Genomic DNA, 13,898 nt, shown 5'->3' with positions numbered 1-13,898 from the left:
CACATGTTGTTTTTCATCATGGAAGCTCCGTGGGGCCCAAACCAAGGGCTTTACACAGGCGTAAGCCCTAAAGTTAATGTGTCTGGGGAAGAGCTGCAGACCTGAGGGGAGAATGAGCTGACCTCTTTAGTGGAGCAGCATAAAGGAGCTCACCAAGTCTCTGCAGGACTTTCGGGCGGTTCTTACACTGTACTTGGAAACGTGTTTCCTCAGATTTAAACCTTTTTTTTTTTTACTTTCCTGCTCTAAGAATTCACCCCCTTTCGACATTCCTGCTCACCTCTGGATTGTCGGCTTGTGTGTAGACTATAATCATCTGAATGGTGAGGAAAAGCTGTTTAGGCTGGGAAGGGCTTTTCTGCCGGGAAGCAGCTTGAGAGACCAGAACTCATTTGAATTTCGCGAACATCTCCCAACCCGAGTGTAAACAGCTTAGCACTCTTTTTTGTTGCTGCTGTTAATCCTCACCCGAGGATATTTTTCCATTGATCTTTTAAAGCAGCGGTTCTCAACCTGTGGGTCGCGACCCCTTTGGGGGTCGAACGACCCTTTTGCAGGGGTTGCCTAAGACCATCGGAAAACACATATATAATTACATATTGTTTTTGTGATTAATCACTATGCTTTAATTATGTTCAATTTGTAACAATGAAATTAGGGGTCACCACAACATAAGGAACTGTATTAAAGGGTTGCGGCATTAGGAAGGTTGAGAACCACTTTTAAAAAGAGTGGAAGAGAGAGGGAAAGACAGAGAAACATCATCTCACCTCGATTGGTTGCCTCCTGCAGGAGCCCTGACCAGGGCCTGGGCAGCGGGGAAGAGCCTGCCACCCAGATACGTGCCCTTGTCTAGGATTGAACCGAGGGACCCTTGGTCCGCCGCAGGCTGACACTCTATCCACTGAGCCAGACCAGCTAGGGCCAGGTTAGCATTCTTTACAGTTACCGATTGGTCCCCCTGCCTTTTCAGTAGTGGTTGGTTTTACCATCTATCAGCAGATCTGAATGACCCCGCATGTATCTGGGAGCCTGTGAATGGTGTCAGGGCTGAAGGATAGCAGAGAGCTCCTGGCTGTTCCTGTAGCAGGAGAAATAGCAGGGAAGGTCAGTGGAGAGGGCAGGAAGCATCTGGTCCCTAAAAGTGAGGGTGCAGGCGGTAGGAAGGTAATCTACCAGCAATATACTGGCGGCCTCGACTTCAGCCTGCCTGCCGTGCCGAGGCCCTGGATGTGGGAGTGGGGATTAAAGCCTGTCTGCTGAGCTGTGTGTGAAGGGTTAACCCCTCTGTGAACACTGGCTGCGCTTCTCCCCCAAGTGGAGTAAAATCCGAGTGTTTATTTAAATTCTTGGCACTTAGGACGAATCGGGTCTCTTCGTTGGGCGATTGAAATCTCTCACAATCTCAGATTTGTAGTTCACGAAACAACACCCAAAGCCCTACCACTTCTATAGTGTTTTGTTTTTTTTTTACAAAGTGTTTTTACAAGCTTTTTCTCTTTCTGTCCTGTTACAATAGGCTAATGTTGTGCTGTCCAATCCCACCACATGTGGCTACTTGAGTTGAAATTAAATGAGTTGAAATGAGATTAAGAATGCAGTTCCTCAGGCACGGTAGCCACACTTTAAGAGCTCAGTAGCCCCTGTGTTGGACAGAGCAGAGAGCACCTCCACCATCATAGAAAGTTCTAGTGGCAGCACGGCGTTGGAAGGTAGGGGAGGCGGCGGCTGCCTCTTCAGATGGGGACACGAGGCACAGTGCCCTCTCGGTTCAATGACTTTAGGGAGCCACGCCATTGTCCATATTCCTCCAGCTCTCATAGCCTCCCGTCCCAGGTGTGAACAGACGAGTTGGAAATAGCGTTTGTATTTGGATGCCTGCTCGATGCCGGCCACTGTTGTGCTTGCGCACGCTTACCTTCTGGGGGTAAAACGGTTCCATGTGTTGAACTCCTTTTAGCCCCGATTTCCGCATCCTGTCTCTGAGCGCACTCAGGTGTGTGTGTCACGGGAAGCCTTGGGCAGGTGTTTCCGGCCCTGCTCTGGAGGGCACTTGGCAGCAGCGAGGAGAGGTGGCCAGAGCTGGCCTGTGTCGCTGGCTGACCTTTTCATGGTATTATTAGAACCAAGATGGACCCAGAAATATAACGCCGGCTCTGTAAGCAAGGAACACGTCCACATTAAAAAGTAAAAACAAACAGCTGGAAGGGACTTTATCCCATTTAGCCGAGAATGTTCTGGATAGCATACTTTTAACATGGCATCAGTAGTAAAAGCCAGCCCTAGCCGGCTTGGCTCAGTGGACAGAGTGTCGGCCTGCAAACTGAAGGGTCCCAGGTTCGATTCTGGCCAAGAGCACATGCCTGGGTTGTGGGCTCGATCCCCAGTGGCGGGGGGGTGCAGGAGGCAGCCAATCAATGATTCTCTCTCGTCATTGATGTTTCTATCTCCTCCCTTCCTCTCTGAAATCAATAAAGAAATATATTTTATTTATTTATTTATTATTTTTTTAAAAAAATATTTTATTGATTTTTTACAGAGAGGAAGGGAGAGAGAGAGTTAGAAACATCGACGAGAGAGAAACATCGATCAGCTGCCTCCTGCACATCTCCCACTGGGGATGTGCCCGCAACCCAGGTACATGCCCCCGACCGGAATCGAACCTGGGACCTTTCAGTCCGCAGGCCCACGCTCCATGCACTGAGCCAAACCGGTTTCGGCAAGAAATATATTTTAAAAAGTAGTAAAAGCCCGTGAGGTATTTTACAGATATTTTGGCATGAACGTCAGCATCTTGTGCATATTTTGCACCTACAGCACATCCCGGTTTGGACCGGCCACTCAGTAGCTCCGTGGGGCCCGGGCAGCCCGGGGCTAACAGGCGTTTCCTGTGAGTCTCCCAAAGGAGCAGAGGGGTTGGGCCCCAGTGCAGCCGTGTGGATGCTCATCGTGCTCCCAGAGCCCGCGGGGAGCTGGGTGTCGCCCTGTGTCTGCGGTGGGCTGTCCTCCTTCAGTCAAGCCCTGGGCCCCAGCCTTGTGTCGGGCACTTTTTGGCCACTGCAGACAGGCGGGTGAGCCAGACAAAGGTCTTGCCCTCAGGGAGTTTACATTTCGGTTGGGGGTGGGGCGAGGAGAGGTGGCTGATAATTCCTGATTAAAGGAACTACAATAGAAGAGGGAGGTGGCTGGCTGTGAGAGAGGAGCCACCTCTAGATAGCTGAGCAGAAGCGGCAGCAGCCGAGTCCCTGTGCAAAGAGGAGCAGATGGCAGGAGCGGCGGGGGTGGCGCAGGGCGGGTGCCAGAGGATGTGGGACAGGAAGCAGAGCGTTTAGATACACAGTTGATTCTTGTTATTCGTGGTAGTTGTTTTCTTTTTTTTAATGTACCCCAGTTTTTAATTTTTATTTATTTTTTAAATTCTTTTAAAAAAATATATTTTATTGATTTTTTTTACAGAGAGGAAGGGAGAGGGAAAATTCTTTATTGTTTAAAGTGTTACATATAGTATTACATACGTCTCCTTTACCCCCATTGGCCTCTCTTCGGCCACCCCCACCCCCCACGCGTGGTGGTAGTTTTCTGTGAAGTAGCTGTGGACATTGACTCAGTGAATCCTGAACCATTGCTCCCAGAGGGGAGATGTGACCAGGCGCTCGCAGGACCCTCGCCCCACCTTCGGTTCCTGTGTCTCTGGTCACGTTTTTGTCGACAGATCGACACATAACCTTGTTTTATGTGTGTTTCCGTTTAAAGCGCTGTACATCATGTATGTTCTTGATTCATTAATTGAACTCATGGGCAAGACCACAGACCAGGGGTGGGCAAACTTTTTGACTCGAGGGCCACAATGGGTTCTTAAACTGGACCGGAGGGCCGGAACAAAAGCATGGATGGAGTGTTTGTGTGAACTAATATAAATTCAAAGTAAACATCATTACATAAAAGGATATGGTCTTTTTTTTTTTTTTTTTTTTTTTAGTTTTATTCATTTCAAACGGGCCGGATCCAGCCCGCGGGCCGTAGTTTGCCCACGGCTGCCACAGACTCATGGCTGGATGAAGCCTGTTTAACACCGAGTTCCCTGTGACCCGTCACAGCCTCCTTGGGCTGCGGGGCACCGGACAGCACGTTAGCGCTAGGCTTGCAGGCCGGTTTAAACAGCAGAATCACCAACAAAAAACACAGAAACGGAGGCACTAAATGGACCGTGGGAAGGTTACTGTTCACGGTGTGAGAGCTGGAACCAGAGGCGGAGGGTCTTTGCTTGACCTCGGCTGGGAGCATGTGCATTGGGTGACTCTGGCATGTCCGCTCCGTGCACGTCCACGGATGAGTGCAGAAGCACACGAATGCTGATGTGGAATCATGAGTAAATCGTAATGAGTGTGGAATCTGTAAGAATGAGGATTGGCCTGAAATGATTCCGAAGCCCCTGGAGGAGGTCTCACACTGTCCACATTTCCTTTGCCATTACTCTTTTTTTAAAATATATTTTATGAATTTTTTACAGAGAGGAAGGGAGAGGGATAGTTAGAAACATCGACGAGAGAAACACTGATCAGCTGCCTCCTGCACACGTCCCACTGGGGATGTGCCCACAACCAAGGTACATGCCCTTGACCGGAATCGAACCTGGGACCTTTCAGTCTGCAGGCCGACACTCTGTCCACTGAGCCAAACCAGTCAGGGCTTGCCTTTACTTTTTGAATATTACCTGGAGTGCCTAGCACTCCTCCTGACTTTGTCTGACTCTGATTAAAGTGACTTGGTGACCAGGTTTGTGGTGGCTGCTGCTTTGCTCACAGAGCGTGGCTTGGTTGTCTCTGGGCAGCCATAGGCCGAGGTGCAGGCCTGGGTTCACCTTTAGGGCCTCCTCCTCCTCCTCCTCCTCCTCCTCCTCCTCCTCCTCCTCCTCCTCCTCCTCCTCCTCCTCCTCCTCCTCCTCTTCCTCCTCTTTAAATCTGAGGTTACCAGGAGGCCTCTGGATGCCAGCCACCTGCATGTCGCCAGTTGGATGGCTGCCTCTTCCTGCAACCTCACTTTGCCTCTGACCTTGTTTGAACAGAGCTGTGTCCCCTTTGCACTCTGATTGCTATCGGAAGGGCCAGCCTTTCAAACTGTTGAAGGGAATAACCTTTTAACCAGAGAGGCCCTTGGATATAAGCCTGATGTTTCAAATTAAGAAAGTAAGCGCATTTTCCCACAGATACATCCTTGAGTATTTATTGAGCACCTACTGTGCGCTAAGGGCAGTTTTAGGTGACGGGAGAGAAACCAGTGAAGAGAATGGACAGAGCTGTCTTACATTGTGGAGGGAGGAGATGCAGTTAACAGTGAACCCCACAGTAGTCACATGGTGATAGGTGCTAAGGAGGAAAAGTCAGGAGGGGCCTGGGCCGTGTGGGCGTTGGGGGGAGAGGGCAGGGAGAAGGGCCTCAGTGTTCTATGTAGGGAGTGGGAAAGACTTCCCTGAAAGCACGTCTGGAGAGAGTGAGCCTGCGGGCCATGTGGGGAAGAACATTCCAGCCAGAAGGATTGGCCAGTGCTAAGCTGAAGGTGTGACCAGGTTGAGGACCAAGCAAAGGGGGAACTAACTGGTGTGCTGGGGGTGGGGGAGCAATGGACAGAAGAGGAGGAGAGATTCAGAGAGAGAAATGGGTCATTCAGGTGAGGAGGGAGAGGAGGACGAGGGGGAGGAGGAAGAGGAAGGATACAGGCCTGGTGACCCACATCCGGCTTCCCTGGCTCCCAGTGATCAAAAGCGGCCTTTCCCAGCCTGCCCTTCCCTGGAGGAGAGTTGTTAGTGGTGAATGTTCGTGCTCTGCCCTCCTCGGATGCTGGACTTCTGTGTTCCCCAAACTTTCCTAAGGCCTGTGCCCAGAATCTGCCTTTCCCCTTCCAGACACCAGCAGACATTTTCTCTTAAAAATACAGTTTTTTTTAAAAAAAATTATTGATTTTTTACAGAGAGGAAGGGAGAGGGATAGAGAGTTAGAAACATCGATGAGAGAGAAACATCGATCAGCTGCCTCCTGCACACCCTCCACTGGGGGTGTACTCGCAACCAAGGTACATGCCCTTGACCAGAATCGAACCCGGAACCCTTCAGTCCGCAGGCCGACGCTCTATCCACTGAGCCATACTGGTCAGGGCTTAAAAATACAGTTTTGAGCTTGGAAACTCGAGGGTGGGAGAACAAAGGGAGGGGTGGATTGGGAGGGCCTCTCTCCAATGAATATTAACACAAGTCAGGGGAAGAGAGAAATTCTTTCCTGAAAAGATAATGTTGTCACATCTTAGCACCTTGGCCTTTAAGGCCCGTGAGGTGTGGGGTGCATGTATTGTGTGTGTGTTGTGTGTATGCGGTTTGTGGGTCGTGTGGGTGGTGTGTATGTGGTACGTGTGGTATGTGTGTGGTATATATTGTTTGCAGTGTGTGTATTGTGTGTGGTGTGTGGTGTGTGTGGTGTGTGTGTGTGTGTAGTGTGCATGACTGGATGTGTGCTGGGGGAAGGCCCTATAAGACTTGTTTTGGAGAAAGTACTAGACCAGTGGTTCTCAACCTTCTGGCCCTTTAAATACAGTTCCTCATGTTGTGACCCAACCATAAAATTATTTTCGTTGCTACTTCCTAACTGGAATGTTGCTACTGTTATGAATCGTGATGTAAATATCTGATATGCAGGATGGTCTTAGGCGACCCCTGTGAAAGGGTCGTGCGACCGCCGAAAGGGTCGCAACCCACAGGTTGAGAACCGCTGTAGAGAGCGTGAAGTGATACATGGATGAGGGGAAGTGAGGAATAACTGTTCCTTGAAACTGCCCAGTCTGGGCTGGGAGGGGCCCTGACCTCTTTGTACCCAGGTGAGATCTGGTTCAAGTGAACGCTGGCCTAGGGGCCTTCATGTCACAAACACACAGCCCGTCCTGTGGGCTGAGTCCTGTGTGGGTCCCTCGAGAGAACCTCAGACACAACCCGTGCCCTGGCCGAGCTTGCTGACTTCTGGGATGGAGCATGTGGTTAGGAGTGAGAGGGCCGTGCAGGGCCCCTCGGGAAGCCAGCGTGGGGCTTGTGGAATGGGAGGCACAGAGTTGAGGCCTGGAGACCCAAGCCTTTGGGAGGTCCATTAACATCCCAGGTAGCCTCGAAGTGGAGGCAGGAGAGAGCTGACACTACAGACATCACCTGCAGCTTGACCTGTGTTGCTGTGACTCTGGCCATTGGCCGGTGGTAGAGACAGACACACCTGAGGTCTTTACTGGGCGCCTCTGTGATCTGGGCTGGGGCTGCTGCCTTCCCCACAGCCCTGACCTGAAGTTTGGCCATCAGCAAGGTAGGGCTTCGGGATTCCTGCTTCAGGTACAGCCCTGCCCTCACCACTGCTGGGATGTCAAGAAATAGTAACTATTCTCACCTGAGGATATCTTTCCATTGATTTTTAGAGAGAGTGGGAGTTAGGGAGGGAGGTGAGAGAGAGAGAGAGAGAGACAGACAGACAGACATTGATGTGAGAGCGACACATCGATTGGTTGCCTCCCACATGTGTCCCAACCAGAGCCAGGACTGAACCTATAATCCAGGCACATGCCCTTGACCAGGGATGAACCCATGACACTTCGGTGTGCGGGCCAACACTCTAACCACTGAGCAGCGCCAGCCAGGGCAAGGGACGGTAACTTTTGACCCAGCAATTGCACTTGTAAGACTGTATCCTAAGGGAATAACTGGGCAAGGATATAGGTCTGATAATGTTCATTGCAGCATTGTTTAAAAATGTTGGGAAAGTAGAAATCCGAATGACTCTCAGTAGGGGTTTGGTTAAATAAACGAGTACAGTGCACACGCAGTGGTTGATAGAATCTGGGCCTTAAAATGATGACAAGGCTGTTATTAACAGAGAAAGACGTCTGAACGGGAAAGAACAGATTGCAGAGGAGCAGCAGTCTGGTGCTCTTCTCTAAAGTATGTCTATACGCATGACAGTGCCTGGGAAAGGTTACACACCAGGTATTCCTGGGAGGGGACATGAGTGACATTTATGTTTCTATACTTTCCTCTATTTTCTGAATCATTGCATAGAATTTGTACTACTTTATAGTCAAAAAGGGAAAAACAAAAAATAAAAGCCAAAACCACGGGGAAGGGGTGGGTGTAGGGTCTTGGCATCAGGTGACATAAGGTGGCGTTGGGTTGGAATCTGAGGTCGGCTGACTTTTATGGGCACATGGTCCCTAGGCGTGAGTCTTGTCATCTATGAAATGCAGGGTCGTGACTCTTGTCCACATCCCTGGGTGGCTGGAGGACAAGAGGAGGGGCTGTGTGAAGGGCGCTGGGATGGCTGCGCAGCCTGGTGAAGGAGAGGTCTCCTGGGGGTGGGGCTGGCAGGGAGCGCCGAGGCCCGCTGGGTGCAGATGCAGAACAGGCTCCGGCGAGATGTCCATTGGAGCCAGGCCGGCCACGGGGGCTGGCGATGGCTCTGCTCTCCTTCCCAGGCCCTGCTGTGATGTTGTTGTTTGTTGTTAGTGACTGGCACTGGGCAAGAGGCCGAGAGAGGGCTTGTGCAGGCCAGGGTGACGGGGGCATGGACTTTGCATTCAGTGGAGCAACAGGGCTTTGCCCTGTGGCTGGTCTGTTGGGCTCTGCAAATCGGTTTGTCTCCGGTGACCCCTGCTTCGTTAGGGCCTGTCTTCTCCTGGGAGTTGCCTGGCACTTAATAGGTGCCCAGTAGATATTTGAGTGGATGAATAGCAACAGATTGCCCCTTCATGGCTGTGTGACCTTCCTTGGCAGATTGCTTCATGTCTCTGGGCCTGTTTCTTCTTCCCCATGATGGTGCATAGAAAGCTACCATACATTATTGCTGTTACTGGAGCAGAGCGGTGAGGGCTGCAGTGTGGTGGGTGCTTGCAGGAAGGGTTTTGTGTCCATCCTGGAATGTCATTCCTGCCTGTTTTTGTCTCCTAACTGCCCTTCAACAGTAATGACTGCTAATGGTAATAATGAGTGCCTACTGTGTGCCAGGCCCTTTCCTACACACTTAAGAACACCTTTAGGAGATAGATGTTTATCATCCCCGTTTTGCTGATAACAAAACTGAGGCATAGAGTTCAAGTGTCTTGCTCCAGGGCAGTTACTCAACTTGAGCTCTATAGACGTTGTGGGCCGGATAATTCTTTGTTTTATGGGGCTTGTCTTGTGCATCGTAGCAGCATCTCCCTAAATGCCAATAACAGCACCTCTCCTCCCCAGTTGTGACAATCAAGCATGTCCCCAGTCTTGCAAGTGTCCCCGGGGTGCAGAATTGCCCCTGGCTGTGAACTGCCACTCTAGAGCAGTGCCATCAAAGTGTGTGGTCCTGCACCAGCAGCCTTAGCACGACAGACAGGAACTTGCTAGAATTAGAGCATCCTGGGCCCCACCCAGAATCAGGATCTCTGGGGCGTGGGGCCCCCAGGCTGTCTTACCTAGCACGCCCTGTCTCATGCACTTCCTACCACCCTTACCTCCCTCTGCTGTGTGCTCATCAGGCTGTGGTATGGTCATTTGTTTACTTGTCTGGCTACCCCGCAGGATCTGGCCTCTGGAGGGAGGGGCTTGGCCTCTCCATCTTTTGTCTACATCATCTCCTTCAGTGTCTGCACACAGGGGTACCATGAATGTCGGAATAAACGGATGTTAGTTTTTGCTTAGACTCAAGAGCCCTTGTGGACTCTTGGCTTCGTCCTACAGTGTCCTGGAAAACAGACGGGTCCCTCTTTTCCAGGGCCGGCTCTGAAATCGCATTAGTCCCCGGGCTGTTGTGAGGCAGGGCCACCCCTGGGCACAGCAGTTGTGACATTTGGAAAGTACCACCTGTGTCCTTCCCCTGCCCAAAGTCCCTCACTTACGGAGGTCTAAGAGTCTGCCCTGCTTGGCGATGCTGGCATTGTAATCGTGGCCTTTCTCATTGAAAAAGAATGGCAGGTGTGAAAAGGGACAAATGGTCATGGTCGACTTAGTGGAGGAAAGATTAGGTAATAAAACTGTAAAGTGTATGTAAAACTCTATGTAGTGTGTGTATAAGACCATGTGTCCAGTGAGAGAGTATGTGCATATGAGCCAGAAAAGGTCTAGGACACAGGGATTTATAGTGCGGTCCACAGACGGTGAACTGCTTGTTACCAAATAAGGTGAAGTAAATACAGAAATTGAGAGTAAGAGTTTAAAAATTCAAAAAAAAAGTGACATTGCCTGGCTTTCCCAGTGACATTTCACTTTTCTAGTTGATTTTTATTGTATTCTACAGAAGCGTTGATTCTCAGTGGGCGGGGGTGGGGGCCCGTATTCCCACATAGTTTTGAGAAGTGCGGCTCTGGAAAAATGCACCCTCAGATGCTAGTTGCTAGGAATGCTGGTGATTGTAATTTTTCATTTCTTGATGTTTTCTCAATTATTTACAATGACCATATTTTGTCATTTTCATAGGCAGGGAATGGGGGTGGAGAGAATGAAGCATTATTGTAAAAAGATGTCTTTCTGAGCCAAAGAAATACATTTCTGTGAAAGGAATTTTGGGAACTATGAGGGCTGGTGGGAAACATTTTTCCAATGGGTAGTCCCTGCTTTAATTGAAGATAAATCCTGAGGTTGGTGGGCTTGCGTAGTGAATGGCTCTGTTGTTAAGCTCTCCTTGTGGTCATTCATGGAGGGATGAAAAGTGCCTTAAAGGCATTTTAGGATTGTCGGCAGCCAAGAAACCCTCATTTATGAAATACGCACACGCAAATCATCACCAAGATGTAACAGTGGAAAGCATTTCAAATATTAAGAATGTGTGAGTTTGAGTACTTGCATCATTTCTAAATGGATAGACCTGTGGGCACATACAGGCTCTCTTGCACACTCTCATTCACTTGTAGCCACATTAGCAAAACGTTATTAGTATGGGCTGTTGAGTAGAACATAGAAATAGCTATCTGGTGTCTAGTATTGACCCTGTTGCCTTAAAAAAAAATCAGTGTGTCTTCCTTTTAAGCTCTAAAGGCCAATGAGATAATACACCGACTTTCCTGGCCCCTCAGCCGGAGCCCATCATGGGAACATAGGCACTTGCTGTTGTAGTAAAGCAGGCTTTTGTACAGTGCCCTGACTGTGCCCCAGGTTTCCCAAAGATGCCTCCCCTCCTACCGGGGTGTCCTCGGGTGTCCTCACATCGAAAGGAGATTGGCTGTGGGGTCGATGGACTTGTTGCTATCCTGGGGGTGATGCAATCTTCAAACCCCCTGGGCAGTAGGGAGCTGTGGGTTCCTGTGGATTGTAGCCTTTAGTATTGAGCTGTTCTTTTTCTTTATTTAAAAAATTTTTTTAATAGAATTTATTGGAGTGACACTGGTTAATAAATTATACAGGTTTGAGGTGTACAGTTCTATCATACATCATCTGTATGTTGTATTGTGTGCTCACCCCCCAAACTCCAGTCTCCTTCCATCACCATTTACCCCCCTTTACCCTTTCTACCTCTCCCCACCCCGATTCCCTCTGGTAGTCACCACCGTACTGTTGTCTGTGTTTTTTGTTGTTTGTTTGTTTTGCTTCACCTTTTCCCGCCAGCCCCCTCCCCTCTAACAGCTATCAGTCTGTTTTCTATATCTGTGAGTCTGTGTCTATTTTGTTTGTTCATTAGATTCCACAGGTAAGTGAAATCATATGGTACTTGTCTTTCTCCGACTGGCGTATTTCACCTGGCATAATGCTCTCCAGGTCCCTCCATGCTGTCGCAGAAGGTGAGATTTCCTTCTTTTCACGGCCAAGTAGCGTTCCAGTGGGTAAACGTGCCCCAGCTTTCTTACCCGCTCCTCGCCTGACGGGCGCTTGGGCAGCTTGAGCTGTTGTTTTGCCTGCTGAGCGCGGATTGTGGAGACCTCTCCCGCAGCAGCGTATGCGTGTGTGTGTTCGGCCGGCTCAGGTAAACACCCATTGAACCTCACTCATCCTTTGGCGGGCGTCCCAGTTACCTCTGCCCCGCCCTCCTCTCTGAGAGTTGCTTCATCTGCCTGTGGCCACACAGATGTTTCAACAGTAAAGACTGTCGCTTTTGTGCAAAGCATCTTAACCAAGAGTTTCATGATCCCTTGCAGAGCGGCTCTTAGAGAGCTCTTCATTCCCTTAAGGGAAGGGGGGAAACGTTTTGTTCTCTTCTTGCCTGATTTTTCCTTTGCTGTGTTTTGCTGGATTATCTGAGAGAGATTTTGAATGTTTGCTGTGACAGAAAGAAGCTGCTAGCGGGGAGACAATGAGAGAAACATCCGCTGTTATAACCGCAGCCCAGCCCACTCAGGAGACTCTTTCGCCATTTGGCATCAGACTGAACCGCAGCGTGACGGGTGGCGTTTGGTTGTCTTCACCCACCCTGCCCTTTTGTCGCCAGCATTGCAAAAGGGTCTGGCTTCATCCTGAGAGATTTGGAGTCTGCAGATGTGATGTCCTCTTTTCTTCCCCGCTTTTTGGTGTTATTGGAAGAAGAGATGAAATGGGTGCTATCCTTTTTATTGCTCTGGTTACTATTTCTACCTAGCAGGTTACACCAAAACGTCACAGCTTCAAACCGCTGCTTTATTTTGTCCGTGATTTGTGGGGCAGGAATTTGGAGAGGGCTCAGCTGGGCGGCTCTTGCTTACGGGGGGGTCTCTGATGCAGTTGGGTCAGATGTCAGCTGGGGCTGTGGTCATCTGAAGGCTTGACTGGACGTCCGAGGAGGCCCATGTCTGTGTCTGGCTGTGGATGCTGGCTCTTGGCTGGGAGCTCAGCTGGGGTTGTCAACCCGAGTGCTTACATCTGACCTTTCCAGCAGGAGGTCTCAGGCACTCTGACCTCCACATGGGGTCCAGCTTCCCCCACTGTGAGTATCCCGAGATGACCAGGTGGACACACCTTGGCCTTTTCTGTCTGAGCCTTGGAAGTCCCATAGTAGCACCCCTGTCATAGGCTCTTGGTCCAAGCATCCTGAGCTCACCCAAGTTCAAGAGGAGGAGACAGTCTCCATCTCTCGATGGCAGTCGTGCCAAAGAATGTTGGGCCCCCCTGGAAAACTGCCACACTTGTGGCCGAGATGTGGGTGCAGTGACTCGTTTTGAGGCCCGCGGGACATCTGTTTCATTCACTTAATAAACAACCACGTTTCACAATGCCTTCTCGTTGCTTTAATGGTTAACCAGCCAGCAAAGCAAGGACTTTGGTTAGAACTCCCAGTGACCCTTAAACAAGCCAGCAACAATAAAAAAGCAAGAGGGAGCCAGTGCTTAGCAGAGCTGAGGGGTGTGTGATAGGGAATTCTTTGCCGCTTTGCCCACTTCTTTAACATTTTGTCTGAGAGAAAAATGATACCACGGCTTTAATGCCTATTAGAAAAAAATTAGTGGAACCTAGAGCCCAAGGTGCAGTAGCTAGGCAGACCCTTTATAAATTCAGGGGAAGGTTCTAGAGCTCTTTGGGCAGCTCTTAAAATGCCGCTGGTTTTGTTAACATCTCCGCTGGGGAAATAGAATCTTGGTATCGCATGCATTGGCTAGAAATTGCATCTACTCCCCAGGTTGGAACTTGTTAAAGCAAACCACACTTTAACTGTATGGAATGTGGAGCTAAAAAAAAAATAAATAAATAAGTAGGAAAACTTATTTTGGAGCCAATAGAGACTTAAGCGCCAAAGCATGTGATGGTAGCAAGCATGGACTTTGAGTTCAGGAGAGCTGGATCTGAACTCTCTCCTGCTTCTTCACCAGCCGTGCAGTCATGGCACGGTGCTGAGCTTTTCTGGGTTGTCATTTCCTTCTCTCTAAAATGGGGAGAGCAATACCTGTCATGCAGGGCTGTTAGGGATTAAATAAGGTGATGTTTGTAAAGTGCCTGGCCCAGTACTTGG

At 49.7% G+C, this 13,898-nt stretch overlaps 1 protein-coding gene across 2 annotated transcripts in view; it reads left to right on the top strand.

The window, feature by feature from the left end:
* The window catches only part of SH3BP5 (SH3 domain binding protein 5), a 66,462-nt gene that overhangs the window by 2,181 nt on the left and 50,383 nt on the right, over nt 1-13,898 (top strand). The window lies entirely within an intron of this gene.

This window comes from Myotis myotis, unplaced genomic scaffold (genome assembly GCF_014108235.1).
Source record: "Myotis myotis isolate mMyoMyo1 unplaced genomic scaffold, mMyoMyo1.p scaffold_m19_p_13, whole genome shotgun sequence".
NCBI classification, from domain to species: domain Eukaryota; kingdom Metazoa; phylum Chordata; class Mammalia; order Chiroptera; family Vespertilionidae; genus Myotis; species Myotis myotis.
Note: the sequence above shows the minus strand (reverse complement) of the source record. Positions and strands in the feature narration are given on the sequence as shown.